Source organism: Rhinolophus sinicus, linkage group LG15 (genome assembly GCF_036562045.2).
Source record: "Rhinolophus sinicus isolate RSC01 linkage group LG15, ASM3656204v1, whole genome shotgun sequence".
NCBI classification, from domain to species: Eukaryota; Metazoa; Chordata; class Mammalia; order Chiroptera; family Rhinolophidae; genus Rhinolophus; species Rhinolophus sinicus.
The window spans coordinates 43,670,213-43,692,869 of record NC_133764.1 but is presented as its reverse complement, the minus strand read 5'-3'; the positions used below and the strand labels follow the sequence as shown (position 1 = coordinate 43,692,869).

At 46.8% G+C, this 22,657-nt stretch overlaps 1 long non-coding RNA gene across 1 annotated transcript; it reads right to left on the bottom strand.

The window, feature by feature from the left end:
- Positions 1-426: 426 nt before the first annotated feature.
- On the bottom strand, positions 427-14,528 carry LOC141568842 (uncharacterized). Its single transcript, XR_012492066.1, has 3 exons — positions 14,446-14,528; positions 7,870-7,964; positions 427-586 (listed from the first exon to the last, which is right to left on the bottom strand). It is a non-coding gene; the product is annotated as an uncharacterized LOC141568842 (long non-coding RNA).
- Positions 14,529-22,657: the final 8,129 nt, after the last annotated feature.

Genomic DNA, 22,657 nt, shown 5'->3' with positions numbered 1-22,657 from the left:
CTGTTCTGGTCTTAGGCTCACATCTATTCTGTATCTCTGTATCGCGGATCTTCTCCTGGCATCTCTGGCTGATTCTGTCCGTATGTGTTTCTCTGTGTTTGTATCCATCTGTCTCCTGACTTTCCCTGTCCCTTCAGATGCTATCAGCCCCTGTGGGAATGATGGGTCAGAGGCTTAGTCACCCACCAGCAGAGTGGACATCAGGTCTGTCACAGGATCCTCCCTACTGGCCTCCTGTCTATAAAGGACCACAGTTCTCTCCTCCTCAATGCTTTCTCCCAGGCTTTCTCTGTCCCTGAAGACTAATCTCTGCAGGTCAGCCTAGATATCTCCAGGTTATATGAGGTCTGACAATTAAGTTTGTGAACTCATCCTATAAAAAGTGCTACATACCTCATTGCTGAATATCACTATGGACACCTTCGAAGTACTCCTCGTGGGAAGCCATGCACCCATGCCAGCGCCTAGTCCACCCTTCAAAGCAATTTGGGAACTCTTTTTCTGGAATGGCCATCAGAGCTGTTGTCGTATTACGCTTGATGTCCCAAATGTCATCAAAATGTCCTCCTTTCAATATTTCCTTTATCTTTGGGTAAAGAAAGAAGTCATTGGGGGGGCAGATCAGATGAGTAGGGATGGTGTTCCAAGACAGTTATTTGTTTCCTGGCTAAAAACTCCCTCACAGACAGTGCCATGTGAATTGGTGCATTGTCATGATGCAAGAGCTGTGAATTGTTGGCGAAAAGTTCAGGTCGTTTAACTTTTTCATGCAGCCTTTTCAGCACTTCCAAATAGTAAACTTGGTTAACTGTTTGTCCAGTTGGTACAAATCCATAATGAATCATCTCTCTGATATCAAAAATGGTTAGCAACGGGGCCGGCCCGGTGGCTCAGGCAGTTAGCGCTCCATGCTCCTAACTCCGAAGGCTGCCGGTTCGATTCCCACAGGGGCCAGTGGGCTCTCAACCACAAGGCTGCCAGTTCAATTCCTTGAGTCCTGCAAGGGATGGTGGGCAGCGCCCCCTGCAACTAGCAAGGGCAACTGGACCTAGAGCTGAGCTGCACCCTCCACAACTAAGACTGAAAGGACAACAACTTGACTTGGAAAAAAGTCCTGGAAGTACACACTCTTCCCCAATAAAGTACTGTTCCCCTTCCCCAATTAAAAAAAAAAAAAAAAAGGTTAGCAACATTGTTGCAACAAGTTCACGAACTTAATTGTATGTGTAGGATGCCTCGTGCCTCCCCCTACAGATCCGGGGAAGAAGCTGTAGCCCTACCATCAGGCAGGGAGCTCTCGAGAGTCGAGAGTAGGGATAATGTCTCTTCATTCAGACTGAGAGCTCCCTGAGGGCAGGGACTGTTTCTCCTCCACTAGATTAAGGTTCCTTGAAGGTATAACCTGGATTTCTTCCACCAGACTGCTGGCAGGGCCTGTCTCTTCTTTCCTCTGGATTTTCCTGGTCTCTAGCTTGGGAGGTATTTAGCAGGGATGAAGGGACTGAAGAATTCCCCACTCTCCATATCTCCCTCCAAATCCTATTGAAATTTTAATGCTTTAATGTTCACCACACTTCCACTCCCTCCGTTCCAGATGGGTCCTTACTTCCAGCTGGGGCAGCTGGAGATAAGGAAAGACAGCAATACAAGTAACCAACATTCCACAGAGAAATCGGCAGTGGGCAGGGATCCTGCCCAATAACCAGTCCTAGGGAATCCAAGCTTGGCCTCCTCCCGGAAGCCTTCCTGGACTAGCAAAGCCCACCTGTATTTCTTCTCATTTTTGGAAATATTTACAGTTCATCTGTCTGATGATTTTCTAGTGTTATTTTTTTTTTAAATAACTTTTTATTTTCAAGTGATTTTAGGTTTACAGAAAAGTTGCAAAGAGAGTATAGAAAGTTCCCATGTACCCCTCACTCAATTCCCCTAATGTTAACATTCTACATCACCGTGGTACATTTGCCAAAACTAAGAAGCCAACATTGGTACATTAGTATTAACTAAACTCCAGACCTTATTCAGATTTCACTAGTTTTTATACTAATGTTCCTTTTCTGTTCCAGGATCCCATCCGGGATATCAGGTTGCATTTGGGTCATTATGTCTCCTTGGTCTCCTCTGGTTCATGACAGTTTCTCAGTATTTCCTTGTTTTTCACAACCTTAGTAGTTTTGAGGGATCCTCGTCAGGTATTCTGTAGAATTTCTTAGTGTCATTTTTCAGTAATAAAAGCTTTTCCTCAAATGAAACCCTGTGCAGAGTCCTGGTATGTGAGCAGATAAACGTGGAGCTGCTCTGGTCACAGCAGCAATGGGGTGAGGGGGAGCCTAAATATGAATCTCCCTGGGTTCCCCTGAGAACTCTATGAAACCCCTGTGGTGTCATGGAACCCAGCTTGAAAACCATTCATTGAGGCCAAGCTCTGCCCACGGCATGGTTTTTTTCCTATATACCCTGGACAGGTCACGATAGACTCAGGCTCACATACTTCCATCACTATTTTTTTTTTTAGGGGAACAGGACTTTTTTCCAAGTCAAGTTGTTGTCCTTTCAATCTTAGTTGTAGAAGGTTCTGTTCAGCTTCAAGTTGTTGTCGTTTCAGTCTTAGTTGTGGAGGGCGCAGCTCAGCTCCAGGTCCAGTTGCCGTTTTCTAGTTGCAGGGGGTGCAGCCCACCATCCCTTGCGGGAGTCGAGGAGTCGAACGGGCAACCTTGTGGTTGAGAGGACACGCTCCAACCAACTGAGCCATCCGGGAGCTTAGCGGCAGCTCAGCTCAAGGTGCCATGTTCAATCTTAGTTGCAGGGGGCGCTGCCCACCATCCCTTGCGGGACTCGAGGAATTGAACTGGCAACCTTGTGGTTGAGCCCCTGGCCCATGTGGGAATCGAACCAGCAGCCTTCGGAGTTAGGAGCACGGAGCTCTAACCGCCTGAGCCACCGGGCCGGCCCCCCATCACTATTTTTTTGAGGAAGCTTTGATGGCTGGAAAGTCCTTCGAAATCTGCCCTTCTCCAGCCTCTGTTGTAGGCACACCTGGGGGGTGCTGCCCAGGTACCCACTGCAGGATTGAGATACCCATTTCTCCAACTGATAGGAATGTGGGTGGCTACTGGCTCCCTATCCCTCTCCAAGAATTGCTGTCAGCCATACGGAGTAATTTTGCCAGAGATCGTGCTACCTCTTCAGAGGTGGTCATTCTATGACTGGTTGATGTGAGAGTACAAAAGCCCTAACCCTTGTCTCAAGGGGGGACAACTTTAAAGGGCTATCTCAGCTCCGGAGCTCCTTGTGGATCAGCTGAGGCCTTCGTTGTGAATGTTGCAGTTAGAGACCTCCCTCTGCTCCGTCCTACTTCATTCACTCAACAACAAATCCCCATTTCAGAGTCTGTATTCTGGGAACCTGTCCTAAGACATGTAGTGTCAGGAATAGCCTAAGGAAGAGGACTCTACAGTAGGATTTTGGACCTGAATCATCCACTGGCCAGCTTTACATTAGGTAAAGTACAAATGCTAGAACTGTCAGAGCAGACAATAGAACCTCAGAGAAACGGGCATACTAGAGTGGATATATTATGTAAAACCGAAAATTCACCAGATAGCTCCTAGAGGATGATAGAACTATTGAAACGCAACCAAGTTCCAGCCTCGATTGCAGCTGATTGGCCAGGCGTGGTATCTTTACTAAGGCAGATTCACACACCTGAGGTGCATAGTATATGGCTACTGGTCCATTCCTATCAGGAGGGAGGAGCAGAAACAATTTACATGCACTTGGGATTGATAGTAGTGTATACATTTAAGGTTTTGTCCCAGAGTATATTACTCTCCCACTCTGTCATAATATAGTCCGAAGGGACCTAGATCATCTGGACATTCAGCGGAATATCAGACTGATCTACTATTTTTTTTTTTTTTTTTTAAGATTTTATTGGGGAAGGGGAACAGGAGTTTTATTGAGGAACAGTGTGTACTTCCAGGCCTTTTTTCCAAGTCAAGTCGTTGTCCTTTCAATTGTTGTCCTTTCAATCTTAGTTGTGGAGGGTGCCGTTCAGCTTCAAGTTGTTGTCCTTTCAGTCTTAGTTGCGGAGGGTGCAGCTCAGCTCCAGGTCCAGTTCCCGTTTTCCAGTTGCAGGGGGCACAGCCCACCATCCCTTGTGGGAGTCAAACCAGCAACCTTGTGGTTGAGAGGATGTGCTCCAACCAACTGAGCCATCCAGGAGCTCAGCGGCAGCTCAGCTCAAGGTGCCGTGTTCAATCTTAGTTGCAGGGGGTGCTACCCACCATCCTTTGTGGGACTTGAGGAGTTGAACTGGCAGCCTTGTGGTTGAGAGCCCATTGGCCCATGTGGGAATCGAACCGGCAGCCTTCGGAGTTAGGAGCATGGAGCTCTAACCGCCTGAGCCATCGGGCCGGCCCTGATCTACTACTTTGATGATCTGCAGTTATCATCATGTTAATTGGACCCGAAAAGCAAGAAGTGGAGGGAACCTTGGTAAGACACACGCATTTCAGGGGGTGGGAAGAAAAAATCCCACAAAGATTTAGAGGCTCATAACACCCGTGAAGTCTTTACGGGTTTAGTGTCTGGAGCATGCCCGGACAGCTCTCCAGAAAAAAAGAAATTATTGCATCTCATATTTTTCACTACAAATAAGAAAGGACATCTGGTAGGCCTCTTTCAACTCTGGAGAAAACATACTTACACTTAGGAAAACTGCTCTGATACATTTACAGGTGACATAAAAGGCTGCCACATTTGAGTGAGACCCAGAGCAGGAAAGAACTCTACAACAGTTCCAGGTGTGACCACTTGCACCATAGGTCCCGTAGACCCTATTGTATTTGACATATTTGTGACATCAAAAAAGACTGACATTTCGATAGGAGAATCACAACCTAGACCCCTAGAATTCTGGAGAAAGGCCATCTGCATTGGAGGATTATATTCTATTTGAAAAACAGCTTCTTATATGCTCCAGGGCCCTGGTAGAGGCAGAGGACCTAAACAGGGACATCAGGGACAATGTGGCTGGAGCAGTCTATCACGAGCTGGGTTCTGACAGACCCAACACGTTTCCATGAGTCTCCTTCTAACTGAGCTGCCCAGCCTTCTGGTGATTACATTGCCTAGATAGCTCTTGAATGTCCCCGTGTGTGTCTATCAATGTTCCTCTTACTTCACATGTTAGCCAAAAACATGTGCTTCCAATTGGAGGTGGCCACAGACCAGAGTAGCAGGCCCCTCCATCTTATGACTCAAACAACAGACTTAATGGCTGTAACATTTTTCCTGAAATGTGGTCCATTGACCACTGGTAGTCCATGAAGGTCTATGAGTGGTCCACAGGTGCTGGAGGTTTCCGAGGATAAAAAGGATGGAATTATTTTATTCATAAATTTGAAATGCAAAATTAAGATGTTCACAGCAATCCCATTATGTTTCTAATCACGGTCACATTCTTCAACATTTGCATTGGCTACAAGGTTTGAATTTGGTTGGTCTGTCTTGGCAGTTTGTCTCGGGTGATATATTTTCAAGTCATTTATGAGTTTTGGTTATTACTTTTGTGATATGTAATATCCTCAACTCAAACAAGGAGTGTCTCATTAAAGCTTAAGAAAAGTAATGAAACTAGTAACCCAAATACAACTGGGAACAGTGTTATAAAAGTAAATAGCGAACAAGAATCTAATTCAAAAATATGTAAATCTCTAAGAACTGGGACATGAATGATGATTTCGCACAAGCAGCCGAGATAGAAAAGTGTAACTATGAGTATGATATTGACTATCCAGCACTGGAGGTCATTGGACTGACTCTCCATCCCCTCCTAATCCCCAGCATGTGTGTGTATTATGAAACTGTCAAATAGTGGCATAAAGCCATCAAGAGTTTCACATCATTTTCAAACACAGCACAGTGACCTTTCTGGTAACCATTAGAGTTTTTTTTTTTCCTTTTTCTTTTTTTCCAGAACGAGAGTAAAATAAGCTTTCCAGGACAAAATTCAGAGATTCCCCCACCTCCTCCTGTTTTTAAAGGCAGGAAGTAAAACAAAGCTACTCGAGTAGGTTTTAAAATTGCACTCCTTTTAGTAAAACACAGGTACAAGTAACCCTATCTGAGAAGCTTGTAAAACAGCCTATGAATGATGCACATTTTCCTCAGAGAGAATACAGAATCAGTTTTTGGCAAATTTCCTTTATCAAATGACAGCGTTGGGCATCACACAGTATCAGTGGCATACCTTACGAAAAAATAGTTTGGTTTTAATAAATCCCGCTATCTTATACTTCTCATTAAAAACAATAAAATTGTGCTCCTCTGAGGTTAGGTTTGGACTCTCACAGATATTGGATACGTTGCCATCTGAGCAACCTGTTGAAGATCTTAGAAGTGCTCTCGAGGGCATGATCAATGACTTAAAGAAAGGGTTCTTTCTCATCTCTTTTTTCAAAAATTCATGTGGGCCCATGTATGTGAAGTTGGTTAGAATCAATGATGTGTAGAGTCCAGACATACTTAACATATGTGTGGTTCACATATCAGGAAAAAAGCACTTAATAACTTTTAGTTTTTATCACTGAGAACAAATACTTCAGGAAAAAAAGATTCTTGGCTTAAGTGATTATTTTGTGAATCATGGTAGGAACTGAAAAGCTGGCTTGGCCATCACTGCGGAGGGAGCACCAGAAAGGGCACCGCTCCAAGGATGAAGGAAGTTGTGCCTAAAATCCAATTCCTATCTTTTTCCTGCTATTTCCCCAGCATTTTGGCAATGTCAGCTCCTGCCCCCCAGGGCTCCTTCTCTTCTTCTCTCGTAGTAATATAATAGTATTCCCAATTTTCAGCTGGATACATGACCACTCAGAATAAAAACTACATTTCCCCTCCTCCCTTTCAGCTAGGTATCATCATGTGACAATGTTCTGGCCAATGGGATGTGAGCTGAAGTATGACTCAGGTCCTTATAAGGAGTGGGCACGCCTTTCGACTCCACTTTCCTCCAACTACTTCTTGAAACCTCATGTGGTGGTGAGCCACCCTGGATCATGCTGACGTGGGTAAGACCTAAAGGTAGCAGAACAATAAAATAGAAGGAGCCTAGGTCTCTGGACAAACTAATAAAGAAGAACCACCTTTCCAGCCCTGGACCACCTGTCTCTGGATTATTTAGATGAAAAAGAAATAAATTGTGGTCTTCTTTAAGCCACTGTTATTCTGGTTCTCTGTAATGAATAGCCAAACCTAGGTCCTACCAATATAGAGCTGAAAGAAATAGTGAAAACTGTGACTCTGAGTCCATTTCATTCACTGAGTATACTTTTTAGCATCCTATGCAAAGACGAAGGCAGGAAGTTCAAAAGCCCACTTTTCCACCATGAGATATTCTAGCTATGGAGGGGAAAGTGTCCCACAGGAGTTTTGAAAAGAATGTTGAGATAAAAAAAAAACTTTTTTCATGTCATTGATAAAGCCACTCAAGAGCACTTCTAAAATCTTAAGTGGTCTGCTCAGATGGCAATATGTTCAATATCTGTATTGCTCAGACATCACCAAACTATTACCATGTTGACTGTTAAGTATCAAGTTAGCAGAATTTCTTAAAACCAAACTATGGTGTGACTGCTCCATTATGAGAGTTTCATTCTTTCTCAACACTTAGTGATTTTTGTTTCGGAGCAGGAGAAAGGAATCCGTGACATATTATTAAGATTATTTGGAAACCACATCCAAATATTACATCAGAACTTAAAGAATTCTTTCTGAGGTCAAATTCAACCAAAGAGAGGATTACGGCTCTGTTTGTCACTCTCTTTCCTGGTGAAATACTCAGTCTTCTAACTTTTGGAAGCTTTGTACCTGTTGACCTAGTGTCCAGGAGAGTAGAAAATAGTCTTCAGGGAGAAACAGCTCTGTGATTTCTGGATTCTTCTTTGGTCTAAATCCACAACCATCTGAAAGAGCCACCAAACATTTGCTGTCATTTCTAATGACCTATAATTGTGGTTTAGGATTTTCTAATTTAGAACAAATAAGGAGTAAGAAAAGAATCTGACAGGATGTGAAAACTCCTTATGTCTCCTTCTTGCCACACAGGGCATAGATACACTGGTGGACATCTCTCTTCCTAATATGAAGCAATTATCCTTCATATTACTTTAACAAAGATGCATTTTCATTATTTTAGAATTATAACGTTCTTTTTAAATTTGCTTAAACGAGCATTGGTGCGTGAGCTCCATGCTCATAAAGGGATTTCTGATGTGAAGAGTGTGGAACATTCTTTCCTACTGCCTAAGATGGCCGCATTCCACAGCAGATAAAGAAATCCCTAAACAGAATCCAGAGAGGCCCCTAAGACCTTGCAGCTCTGCTTGTCTGCCGCAGGCCTGTGTGCCAGCTGGACTGACCTTCCATCACAGCCTCTCCCAGTGGGTCACAAGCTCCTGCTCACAATGGCCCATCTGCTCCATTCCAAGTCCAATGTGGGAGGTATTAATGTTCCCATCATACAGATAGGACCCAGAAGTCCAGGGAGCTTCTCCCCAAAGACCCCTAACTTGGGAGGGGGAGGGACTAGGACAAGAACCCAAGACTTTTTATGCCCCCCAGAAAGGCTCTTTCTTCCACACTTAAAGGTCTGCAGACCAGCCTAAACCACAGAATAACAGTTACGGTTTACTCAGGACTTACTGAGTCCCAGGCCCCTATGCTTTCATTGTCTCCATCTTCACAACAGCCCCACAAACTATATCAATCATTAGTTGGCTCCATTTTACAGATGAGGAAACTGAGGTTCAGAGAGATTAAGTAACTTGCCCTCTGTCCCATTGCTAGGGAGTGGCAACAACAACCTAAAACTGAAGCCTGACAGTCAAGGGCTTTAATCTCCACAAAGGGCCTTTGCTTTGGGCTTGGAGTCTCCCCCTCTACAATCTCTTGATCCAGAGCTAGGATCCGAGCTGCTCTTTCCTTGGCCCTGTCCTACCACCCCTGGGAATTCCTCATCAGCCTCCCTACTTCTCTCCCTGCCCCACCTCGCTCCAGTGAAACCAGTTCTCCCAAAGGCCAGGTGGTCCTAAAAACATGTGCCTGCTCCTTCCTCCCCTCTCTGCCCCTTATGCAGTGGCCTCCTCGCCTGGGAGGACTCGAACCCCCGGCCGCCCCCAGGCCCTGCCTCCCCGGCTCCCGTGCCTCTGCTCCGGGTTCTGAACTTGTTCCGCCTGGGTCTCCCCCGCCTGGGTCTCCCCCACCTGGGTCTCGCCCGCCTGGGTCTCTCACGCGCTCCTTTCTTGAGCCCAGTTAAGAGGCCAGCTCCCTCCCTGTGAGCTCCCTGCCGGAGTAGGGCCGGGCTTCTCCCGGGTTTGAATCCTCCCCCTAGAGAATTCCCGCCGCTCATTTCCACAACTTCCACTTCCACTGCCAGTCACTGTCCCCAGGCACTTCTGTAGACTCGTTTTCCTCAGTGTCTCTAAAAGCAGTCTTTTCCTATCTGACCCTAGCCCCCTGTGCCTGGCCTGTACAGGCGGTCACAGCCCTCCCCCGGCTGCGCAGGGGCTCCCAGGCCTTCTGGGGCCCAGGGTCTAACCCGCTGTGAAGCCTTTGTGCCAGGGGCCCCTCCTCTGCCTAGAATATCCTCCTCCACCTACTGTATCAGGCTGCTCTCCAGCCTACCGTCCCTACATGTCTCTGACTAACCTTTCAGGGGCTCACCTTGGGTACCACCTCTGCAGGGAGCCGTCCCTGACCCACCCCATCATGGTTCTCCCACAGTACCTGCACCTCCCCTCCCGGAGGCCATGCTCTGCTTGGCTGCTTGCCCTCTCCCACCCCACCCTCCAATGCAGTAGCTCTGGGAGGACGGATCTCCTCTGTCATGCTCATCCGGGATCCTAGCACAGTGCTTGGCATGTAGTAGATAGTCATTGAATCTGGTGGGGGCAGTAGAGTAGAGCTCTTGAGATCTTCCCTCCGTCTTAGGTCTTAGACTTCCACTTCAAATCCCAGCCCCTCCTTTACTCAGTTGTGTGACTTTAGACAATTTTAGATAACAGTAGGTCTTTTTCACAGGGTTGTTATGAGAACTTAAAACACATAGAACAGTGCCAGGCATCAGTAAGCATGCACTATATATTGAGTAATATATAATAATTATTAATCTTATTTGTGATGTTAGTTTACTATTTCCTCTACATATCTCCCACTAAATAGCAGGCTTCTTGGATGTGGGGTCCAACTTAGTCCTTCAATTCCTGACTCCCTAGAGTCCTGCCCAATGCATGACATCGGGCTGTCCCTTGGGTCCTGCCCCAGGAACTGAGTATTCTTCTGTGAAGCTCCCCTCCTCCAATTAGCATCTGACTCCTAATAGAGTTCCCACCCACTCCCCTCTCCTGAGGGCTCATGTGCCCCCAGAAACCTGGCCCCCTGACCACTCACTTAAGAGCAGTCCCAAAATCCAAAGGGAGAGAGTCTTTCTCCCATCATACCTCCCATACCAGGGTAGATATGCCATCCCTCAGCCCTTTCTCAGAAAATCCAAAGCACAGAGAGCTCTAGAAAGAGCTATGGACTTGGAGTGTAGAGCCCCTTCCCCTAATCCTGGCTCTGCCACTAAACAGCTGTGTGACTTTGGGTAGGCCTCTTCACCTCTCTCAGACTTACTGTCCACATCTGTAAAATGGGAGTAATCCTAGCCCTGCCTCCTCATAGGGTTGTCTTGATGTTCGATTGCACAAACCAAAGAGAGGGTACTCTGTAAACAGAGACAGTGTGGAGAAATGCAAGGCACAGTCACCACGAAGTTGGAAGTGGGGATCAGGACCAGGCCTGCAGCATCTCTGGTCGGGGCTGTGCCAAGAGTGTGGCCATTGGGCTCTGGGCTGGGCAGCAAGCTGTTATGAGGTTGGGTGGATTGGGGATAAACCTAAGCCCAAGCTTTGTCCAAAATCACTCAAGGACTTCTGTTGGTCATTGTCTCCCTGCCACCTGCTCTCACTACTTTTCCCAAAGTACCTTCAAGTGCACCTGAGGGCCCCAAGACTCCTACTGAATCCTGATGCTCAGAGGCCCTGCCATGTCTGGCTGCCAGCTACAACTCTTTCCTTTCCTCCCCCCTCACCCACCCCTGCCCTGAACTCCAGCCCAGCTGAATTAGGAATTTCCTAACATTAGTCATGATTCCTTCAGTTGCCAGTGCCAACAGCTTAATCCAAAGTGGCTTAAGTAGAAAATTAAATATATTTGGCTTATTTAACCAAAAAGCCCAAGTACAGCTGGATCTATGGGCTAAAATGATATCAAGAAGAGTCAGTTTCTCTCTTATTTTTGCTTTTCTGTGAAATGCCCTTTTGCCCCTGAACAGTCTGGCTTCATGTGATGGTCTTAGGCAGTTCCAGGTTTATTTTCTAAAAGCTAAGAAACCCCTGGAGAAAAACAGAGCCTCTCTCACAATAGTTTCAGAAAAAAAGTCCCAATGTTGACCTATATTGGGCTGACTTGAGCCCTTCCCTAAACCAATGGCGGATGAAATATGTTGGTTGACCTGGGCTCATGCCCATATGCCCACTAGTGACTCATGAACCAAGAGTGGGGGAGGGGCAGTTCCTCAAAATAAAACTTGGTTGCTGTTTCTGGAAGAAGGAGGAATGAATGCTGGGGAAGGCAGGAGTAATAGATGTCCAAAACATTCTACCTCTTGGCTGCTAGCATATATACACACACCTACTTTTTTCCTACACATAATATTTATAAGCTTTTTTGTCACTATTTTTTTCTTCTTATTTGGAAATAATTTCAAATTTACAGAAAAGTTTCTGAAGCATTTGAGAGTAAATTGCCAACATGATGTTCCATCACCCCTGAATACTTTAGTATGTAAATCCTACAATGACATTCTCCTAAATAACTGCAAATCAACTATAAAAATTATAGATATATTATTATAATTTATTCATTCTTTCACATTTGTCCCAATAATGTTCTTTGTAGCAAAAAGACACAATAAAATATCATGCATTGCATTTAATTGCTATGCATTTTGGGCAGGAATATCACAGAAGTGATGTTGTGTTCACAGTACATCTTATCAGGTGAAGTATGATTTCAATTTGTTCCATTACTGATAATGTTAACTTTGATATTTTGATTAAGATGGTGTCTGTCTACTAGGTTTATCTGCTGTGAAGTTACTCCTTTTCCCATTATAATTAATACATTTTTTTGTATGTGGGAAGATACTTTGTAAAGTACTGTGTAAAGTCCCATTCCTTATCCAAGCTGGACCCATTGTAGCATCCACTGATGTCTCTTGACTGAAATATTTTTATTATGATTGTTGCCAAATAGTGATTATCTAATTCCATCATTCCTTCTGTTATTCTACTCAATGGAAAAGCTTTATCTTTTCTTCACCTATTTCTTCATTTATTTATATCACTATTAAGATTATTATTTATTTTGATGCTCAGATTTTTCAGATTCTGCCAGTTGGAGACTCTTCAAGCTCGCATCTCTGTCTTTTTTATTTGTCTTTGCTTTGGACTGAATTATGCCCTTTTGAATTTCATGTTAAAGCCCTAACCCCCAATATATTTGGAGATAGGGCCTTTAAAGATTTAATTAAGCTTAAATGAGGTCATAAGAGTGGAACCCTGATCCAAAAAGACTTATAAAAAGAGGAAGAGACTCTCTGACTCCTACCTCACACTATACAGAAAAATTAGTCCTAGATGGATCATTAATCCATGGAGAACAATAGAAATGTGCCTTCAAAACGCTGAAGAAAAATTATTTGTCACCTAGAATTTTATACCCAGTAAAACTATCAATCAAGTGTGAGGATAAATTAAAGACCTTTTCAGGTGTTCAAAGTTTCAGGAATTATATCCCCCTTTACACACCTTCTCAAGAACCTGTTGGAAGATGCATCCCTAAAAAACAATAGAATTATACAAGAAAGAGGATTTCAGGAAATGAGGGAATCAGATGTAAGAAAGAGGCAAAGGGAATTCTGAGGAGAATGGTGAAAGGAGATTCCAGCATGAGAGCTGTTCGTGGAGGCTAGAGAGCAAAGGGATTGGGATAGATCGATCAAAAGTCTGCAGAAAAGATTGCTTCAAGAAGAGGAAACTGACAGAGTACCTAATATGTCAGAACATCTTGACAAGATTCTGACAACTGGGGTTGAAATAGTGGTCATTACACAGAAAACTAAATGAACATCAGCAACAACATAGATAACAAGATAATTATTACTTCCAGGAGAAAAAAAAGCAAAAGTGATCATAGTACCCTACACAGCTCAGACACAAATAACAATGAGATAGTCATGATAGGGTAAACATTAAATATTGGCCTAACCAAAATCACCATGTAACAATATTGGGAGGTTGGTGAGACTGGAAGTGTGACTGAGTGTGGTGGAGGGGAGGAGTTAAAAAGAATTAAATCCTCATCTTCCATATTGGGAAGTCAAAAGAGAATTTCAAAAACTGAAAAATCAAAAACTGGCAACAAATCCTTGTTATTTAGAGATATGTGAAATTTCTCTCTCTAAAAAAAAAACCAAAAGAAAGAAATCAGCTGCCCTGTAAATTCTTTGTCTCTTAAACCATGTACATATATATTTTTGGTACAACTTAAAACTACAACTAAAAAAACTAACTGTGAACAGTGAAAGAAAAAGAGAGCTCCTAGAAGAAAACAATGAAGAATAATAAAAATAAATAAATTCATTATTTTAGAAGTAGGCAAATAATTCTTAAACAACTGACTTATTTTAAGATTTTCTCTTTATCTTTGATTTTCTGTACTTTGAATATGATATGCCTAGGTGTATTTTTTTCTGTAATTTATTGTGCTTGGTGTTTTAAATTTCCTGGATCTATAGCTTGGGGTCTGACATTAATTTAGGAAAATCTTGTCATTATTGCTTCAAATATTTCTTCTGTTTCTTTCTTTCTTACCCTCTGGTTTTTTCATTACATATATGTTATACTCTTTGTAATTGTCCTACAATTCTTGTATATTGTGTTCTAGGGCTGTTTTTTTTTCTCTTCAGTCTTTTCTTTTTCTTTTTGCTTTTTCATTTTGGAAGTTTTTATTGATACCCTTAAGCTTAGAGATTCTTTACTCAGCCATATCTAGACTACTAATAAGCTTAACAAAGGCATAATTTATTTCTGTTACAGTGTTTTTCATCTCTAGCATTTTTTTATTCTTTCTTAGAACTGCCATCTCTCTGCTTTTGTCCATCTTCTACTGTATACAGTCTACTTTATCCATTAGAACCTTAGCATATGTATTAGTCAATGTTTAGTCAAGGTTCTCCAGAGAAACAGAACCAATAGTATAGACATAAGATGACAGATAGATAGATAGATAGATAGATAGATAGATAGATAGATAGATGACAGATTAAAGGAATTGGCTTACATGGAGGCCTAGAAGTCCTATGATCTCTGTCTGCGAGCTGGAGAACCAAGAAAACCGGTGGTATAATTCAGTCTGAGTCTGAAGTCCAATAACCAGGGAGCCAATTGTGTAACTCCCAGTCCGAGGCCAAAGTCCTGGAAACTAGGGGGGGTGGGGGGGAAGGGACTGGTGTAAGTCCTGCAGTCTGAATTCCCTAGAACCAGGAGCTCCAACATCCAAGAGCAGGAGAAGATGGACATCCCAGGTCAAGAAGAGAGAGACAAAATTTGCCCTTCCTTTCCCTTTTTGTTCTGTTCTGGCCCTTAACAGATTGGACAGTGCCTGCCTACATTGGTGAGGGCAAATCGTCTTTACTCAGTCTACTGGATCAAATGCCAGTCTCTTCCAGAAACATCCTCAGACACACCTCCAAATTATGTTTTATCAGCTAGCCCAGCCGAGTTGATGCATAAAATTAAACATCACAGCATATTAATCAGAGTTGTTTTAACTTCCAGGTCTGATCATTTCAACATCCCTGCCATGTCTCATTCTGCTTCTGATTCTCTGTCAAACTGCGTTTTCTGCCTTTTAGTAAGTCTCAGGATTTCTTTTCTTGATAGCCAGACAAGATGTATTTGGTAGAAGGGACTGATATAAATAGGACTTTAATAATATTGTGGTAAGGTGGGGGGAGGGGAAGCATCCTATTGTCCTGTGATTAGGTCTCAGTCTTTTAGCGAGACGAGGCCTCTGGACTGTGAACTCCACAAGCACTTTGCAGTCTCTCCCCACCCCTTAGGTGGGACAGGATGGCTAGAGTGGGCTGAAATGAGGTATTTCCTTTCCTCCAAGCGGGTTTAAGCTCTGGTAAAATAGTTTCTCTTGAGGACAGGCCTTGCTAAGTAGAGAAAGCTCTGGTTATTTCAAAATGGTTACTTTTCTCCTCCCCCTAACGGAAACATGAGGGGATTTTTCTCGGATATTTACTGTGAGAACCTTATAGAGCTCCTGAAAGTCAAACTCACAAAAGTGTGGGGTCCCCCTGAGATTTTTAACCTTCAGACTTGTCCCCACTGAGCCTTCAGTAATTCATCAGTTATAGTTTAGGTGTTCCTTCCCCAGCACTGGTTCCTGCAGAGGTTTCTGTTCAGGTAAATTGTGGTTCTCTGTGTCTGCCTGTCTGTCTCTCCAATTTTGGGGGCAGCAGTTTGCCCTGTGATGGATCCAAGAGTTGTTGATTTTTCCGTTTGTTCAGCTTTTCAGTTGTTAGGATCAAGTTACAACTTCCAAACTCTTTATATGCCAGACTGGAAACATCTCCATTTTTTTTTAAAGGATATTTTAACTTATTTGCCAGTTTACCAGTTATTTTGCAGTACTTCAAATATGCTATTGCATTGTCTTGTGGTTTCCATCACCTTTGTGGAAATATTAGATGTCAGTCTTATGTCTTATGATAGCACAGAGCTGGGGTTTGCCTTTTTAAAAAGTCGAGTCTGATAATCTCTGTTTTTGGAGTATTTAGATCATTTGCATTTGATGTAATTATCAGCATGGTTGGATTTAAATCTACTATCTTTCTATTTGTTTTCTATTAGTCCCATGTATTCTTTATTTCTTTTGCCTGCCTTCTTTTGAATTAACTGGCTGTTTCAAAATATTCCTTTTATATCTATTAATGTCCAATATCTATACTTCTTTTAAATATTTTTAGTGGTTGCTTTAGGGCAAGGGTCAAGATAGGAGCAGTGGCAATGGGACACTGGATACTCACAGTGGGACTGATCCAATAAGTTAATTTGTTGAGGGAATGGACTAGGTTTCTCACTGTTGGCAGAGAGTGTTATAAATATGGAAAGGGAGAAAATTAGAATGAGCCCTAAGTCTGAGAAGCTGTCATAGTTCGGAGGAGCCTGAGGAAACATGATGAAATGTAATGCGATATCCCGGATTGGACCCTGGAACAGAAAAAGGACATTTGGTAAAAACTAAGACAATCTCCCAAGTGTCTATTGATGGATGAATGGATAAACAAAATGTGGGATACACATACAAGGAATATTATTCAGCCTTGTAAAGGAAGAAAATTTTGACACATGCTACAATATGGATGAACCTTGAGGACATTATGCTAAGTGAAATAAACCAGTGACAAAAGGCAATTGATTCCACTTGTACGAGGTATCTAGAGTAGTTGTATCCTTAGAAACAGAAAGTTTCTACCCTGCCTCCAGCTGTCCCCACCACCCCTTCCCCCACACAGATGTGCTCATCACCTCAACAGGCTCTGACCACCCACACCCTCTGGACGCCCTGCCCTACCCATCAGAGATGCTCTTTTCATCCCCCATGGACTCCACTTTCCTGTGCTTGGTCAGCTCCCTGGTCAGATGTCCCCTTTATCCCCTCAGAGTCCAATCTCCCTTGCTGAGCTGGCCCTCACGGACATATCCTTCTTATCTTTCCTGGGCTTCAACACCCCACACCAGGCTGCCCTTCTGCTTGGATGCACTCCTTTCTCTACTCAAGCTCCGACATTCTGGCCAAGACCTGAATGATTCAGCTCTGTCTTTCTTTCTCTCCCTCCCTCCCTCCTCTGACTCTCCCTCCCTCCCTCCCTCCTTCCCTCCCTCCTCTGGCTCTCCCTCCCCCCTCCCTCCCTCCTCTGCCTCTCCCTCCCTCCCTCCCTCCTTCCCTCCCTCCTCCCTCCTCCTCTGATTCTCCCTCCTCCCTCCTCAACTCTCCCTCCCTCCCTCCCTCCCTCCTTTTACTCTCCCTCCTTCCCTCCCTCCTCTGACTCTCCCTCCCCCTCCCTCCTCTGACTCTCCCCCCTCCCTCCCTCCCCTAATTCTCCCTCCCTCCTCTGACTCTCCCTCCCTCCCCTGACTCTCCCCCTCCCTCCCTCCTCTAACTCCCCTCCCTCCCTTCTTCCCTCCCTCCCTCCCTCCACTCTCTCCCTGTTCTGACTGCTGCCTGTGGGAGGTGTCCTTCCTACTTCACTTGAACCCCCAAACCATGCGCTGGACCACTGCATTTCCCCTACCTCCTCCCCCCACCCCAGGGACACGGACTTTGCTTGGCCCATCTAGAGGCTTCTAGACTGAATTGTTCTTGAAAGGAATAGAAGGCACAGAGAACAAAAGAGGAGGAGGAGGAGAAAGAAGCGAGCTGCCTGGAAATTGTTTTTGAAGGTGGACATGGTGTGTGACAGGATGTAGAGGCTCTGGCGATTTGTCTTTCCCACAGAGAATGCTGTTGCCTTCCTCAGCCAGATAGAGCACAGGCAAATCGTCTTGAAGCAATGAAGCTGGTCTAGTGCCAGTTTGCTCTTATTCTTGGGGGCATCTCCTTCCAGGGTCTCAACTGTAAGCCAGACTGGAGCAGGTTGAGGAGTGAATGGCAACTAAGACAACAGCCCTTATGAGAAGTGTGGCTGGGAAGGAGAGGAGAGAGCCAGGAAGGTGATTTGGGGGTTCAGGGGTATAGGGTGCTGAGAGATACTAGTGTGTGTTTGTGGGTGGTTGGGAAGGAGGCTGTCAAAAGGGAGGTGTGGCCAGCACCAGGAGAACTAGGTAGAGGCCAGGGGCAGGAGAGGGTCCCTAAGCCTGGCGGGGAGGGGCCGGGAGGGCTTTGAACAGGAGGGGGCACCACCTCACAGGGTGAGGAGAAGAAACACTAGGGCCACCAGGGGTACAGGACTGCGGTGTGACACTGCCTGCCTGTCTGTGGGGCTGCTGTTTCCTGGAGTGGCTGGAGATGAGGTCACTGCAGAGAGGGCAATCCACAGTGGGAACAGGGGGTGGAGGAGTGGGATGCAGTGGGGTGACTACAGCTGGGGGAGGGGAGGGGGCTTGGTGGAGGGAGGCAGCTCAATGAGAGGAAGGGAACTGGCTAGGGAGAGGGGGCTTATTAAGTGGGAGGGGGCTCAGAGGTCCCATTTCCTTGTCTAGAAGGGAGCACCTGGGAGCAGTGATTGTCCCTTCTCCTCTGATAATGGGCCCACAATCTCAGAACGGGGAAGTGAGGAAACAGCCTCTTTGCTCATTCATTTCAAGGCTGGGAGTGGGGAGCCTCATGGTGGGTGTAAGGAAGTGAGATTCCTCTCCTCCCCTCCACAGCTAAGTGTTTTGCCCTCAGGATCCTGGAGGAGGCCTGCGTCCTGGGTGGAGGGTGGGAGTGTGGACAGGGAAGGGCTGGGGGCTCACTCTCCCCCTTCCTCCATTCATCAAGAGGGCAGACAGGGGAACCAGCAGCCCCAGGCTGAATTTGTTTCTCATTTTGCTCTTGGCTCTTCTGGTGGAAAAATCGAAGCGCTCCCCTTGGTACGGCTGAGGCGAAGAGGGTGAGCGTGGCTGGGAGGCTGTCCTGGCAGGGAGGCTGAGGGGCAGGCGGGGCCTGGCTGGGAGAGCCGGCCCCCCTTCTCAGCCCCCTCTGCTTCTACGTGGCTCTCTGGGCCCAGGGCTAAGTCCTGAGGCTGAGGTAGGGTGGGGGTGCTGGGTCTTGGGAGGAGGCAAATGCTGGCTTGATTTCAGCCTCAGGCCCATAACACCCTCTCTCCAGGCTTGTCTCCAAAACGGTCTCCAAAGGGTGATTTGAAGTCCCCTTGGGCTCCTAGAAGGAACTACAGGGAAGCTGCAGCAGGAGGGGTCTGAGTCAGATTGGAACAGGGCTTTTACCGAAGGAGGATTCAAGCTGTGTGTTCAGAGGGATTTCAGGCAGCCGCTGGGCATTTCCTGAACACCTGAGGATACGCAAAGTCCTTCTGTCCATTATCTGTGTCCCGCTCACAATCACCCCAAGCAGCGTTAGGCACCCCCATTATACAGGTGAGGGCCCCAGGGCTGCAAGCAGTCGATGTGTCAGAGCCTGGAAGAGCCAGGACATGCTCCCAGTTGTGTCTGGCTCATTGGATCGTGCTCTTTCCCCAGCACTGGAAATGCTGGAAAGCCTGTCCCCCAGGGCCAGGAGCCCCCAGAGCAGCTCCTGGGGGTGCTGCCCAGTTAGGCAGACAGCCTTGCAGGAATCCACAAGGGGCTTTGGGACGTTTCCCTGGTCTCTCCCACTGTCCCCAGAGATGCCTGAGATCTCCCCTCCACCCACCCTCCTCCTGTGGGGCTCACATCACTCCCACTCCATCTTTCCAGCACCCCAGTCCCTGGCCCTAGCCCCCTCTCAGGCATGGTGGAAAGAGGAGCCTAGAGAGGAGCCCAACCACTTTCCCTCTGGAATCTGCCGCCTCTGCTTTCAATGGAGAAACCATCTGGAGTGTATTATGGGCAATGGAGAAAGCTGAGAGCAGGAAAATGTGAGTTGGCCCCAGCGGCTCCTGTCTGCAGAAGAGGGGGCTCAGTGCTCTTCAGGGGATGGGCCAGCAGCTGTTCCCACCTACCCAGTTCCTGGAGAGGGCAGAGGAGGTATACGCCCAGGAAAGGGTGTCCTGGGGAAGGCAGGGCTCAGGCCTCCAGACACCTCTGCAGAGCCCAGTTTGAAAATATTTATCTTACCCATTTCACAGATGAAACTGAGGTCCAGAAAGGGATAGTGTCTTCCCTGGGGTCACACAGCAAGATGAGGAACAAGATCAGAGTCAGAACCCTTCCACATATACGCAACATACCAATGGATGCTGCAAGTCCCCAGATTCTGGGTATGGGGCAAAAGCTGGAGCAAAGGGGCAGGACAGAAGCTGGAAGAGTTTTTCCTCCCTGAGATTCTAACAAGTGAAGCAAATGGGCAAAAGCCAATAAAAACAGGAAGGAATAGCGTTCATTCTTTTTGGGTCTCCTTTCCTTGCCTCTCAATCCCACTCCTGTCCCATATGCCACCCTTCCCTTGGGCCCGATCCCTGAGGATAGCTGGGTCCTGGGGTGGGGCCTCTAGGCTCTTCCTCTGGGTCCCAGGAGTCCCCTCCCCCTCACAGGGCCCCAGCTCCAGACGTGGCAGGGGAGCAGCAGTGAGGTTTCTCAGCTCCCTCCCAAGTGCTACGCTGGCGGCTCCCGAAATAAAAATCAAATGTGGGCTTGGCAGAGGGAATGGGGTGGGAGATGCAGCCGGCAGCGAGCGGCGGTGGCAGCGCTGGGGCTTCATTCTTTCCATTGTAACTTCACCTCCTAACCTCTGGCATTTTAATTATTCTCCTACCCGCTTGCTCTCTCTGGGCCAGAGGGTGAGCTCACCCTTTCCTCTAGCCTGGGAGGGGGCAGCTGCTGCCTGGACCCCCAGCTCTCAGCTTGCTCCAGGGAAGCTGGGTGAAGGCCAGACGGGGGGCGCTGGCCTCGCGGCTCCCTCCTGCTCCCACAGACCCTGAAGGGGCCTGGAGAGGGCCAGGCTTCCAGGCATCCAGCCTGGCACCTCAGCTTCCATGTGTGAATCATTAAGTCTGCACACCCACTGCTCCATTTTATGGTGGCCACTGTCTTAAGCCAAAGCATCACCGGCTCACCGCCCATTTTGTGGACAAGCAGCCATGTTTAGCGTGGGCAGAGCAAAGCCTGGGGCCGGAGCCTGCAGTTCCTGGTCCTACACTCTTTCCAAACCCAAGAAGAAGGCAAGAACGGCTCAGGGCTGATCATTTGCCTCCTCTCCCAGAGTGTTCATTTCCCCCCCAATGGTAAGTGATTTAAAACGTAAGTTTGATTATTAAAACATACAAGGACATAGCAAGGGGTCGAAGAAAATGTCTATGCATTTTTCAGAAGATAGCCACTTGGGGCTGTCCATAGATGCCAGGGGGCTGCATCACCCTCCTGGGAACCGGGGTGGGATGCTGGCCATCTCTGTCTGTGGACAGTTCATCTAGACTCTAGGCTGCCACTGAAGATGCTGGTGGGTACCGGTGGGCAGCCTTGGCCCATCCTGCGATGCAGAGGCCTTCTCTCAACCCTAGGGCTGGGGCTGAAGCTCTCTGCTGATGCTGTGTGTCTCCTGGGACATCAACTTCCACAGGGTAAGCAGGGCAGATGGGACAGCCTCAACTCTGATCCAAGGGCCAGCACCCCAGCAAACCCCAACCAAGGCCTCCTGCTCCACCCCCAGGCCCTAAAATCTCCCCAACCCATTGCTCCAGAGGCTCAGCCCTGAGGGTAGAAGCCATGTGTCTTCTTCCTTCTTGCCCTGTAAGTCTGCCCTGAATGAATGTTCCATCAACAGATTATTCCTGGGCACCTACCTTGTTGGTGCCAGGTCTTGTTATGGGTACTTACAGTCTCAGATCCAGTGGAGTTGCCAAAAGTAAACAGAAAAGTGCTGTTCAACATGAGTGCTGTTATGGGGGAATTAAAGCGACGGGAACTCCTGGAAGGGAACTCCTGATTCAAGCTTGGTGAGAAGAGCATCAGGGAAGACTTTCTAGAGTAAGTGACAACTAGGAGGAGTCCCGAGGAAGGGCATTGCAGGCCATGGGAACAACACCTGCAAAGGCCCAGCGGTGAGAAAGAGCCTAGTACAGAACCCACAGGAGAGTGGATGCTGCAAGGGGGTAGCCACGGCAAGGGGGGCCGTGGGAGCCCTCTCAGTGGACACGGATGGGAGGACATGATCAAATTTGTGTTTTGGGAAGATTTCTGGGTGAAATGTGGAGGTTGGGTTGGAAAGTAATAAGCACAGAGGTGGGGTGGCCGCTAGGAAACTGCCACAGAGGTTCAGGTGGGAAGAGGCTATGGCCTGGCCCAGGCCACTGGCAGCAGGGTGGACAGAGGGGGCTAGATTGACAGAGATTTAGGAGGTAGAAGTCACGGGATTTGGTGATCGATCAGCAGAGGGATAAGGGCTGGCTCCAGGTTTTTGTTTGAACTTCTGGCTGGCTGGTTTCCTGTTGGACATAGTGACTCTGACACACCTGTAAGGCAGCCAAGTGAAGATGTCCACCAGGTGGCCAGATATGTGGAGGGTCCCTGTGGGGAGAAAGCTTAGAGGAAAGAGGCCAGATCCAAACCTGAGGGAAGATGGAGAAGAAGAGCCTGCAAAGGAACTGGAGAAAGTGGCCAGAGAGGTAACAGAGACACTAGCAAAGCACAGGGCCCTTGAAGCCCCCAAGGCAGGAGGTCTTAAAGAAAGCATGGCTGACAGCCTCAACGGCTATGGAGGTGAAGCAGGTTGTGGCCTGAGAAGGGACATGGGGTCTCAGGACCACCGGCCTTTGCCTCCTCTGACCCACAGTCTTCCTTTTTCTCTGACCCCCAGCTTTGCCCACTCTCTGTCTTGTCTTACCCACTGTATGTCCCCCAGGCTC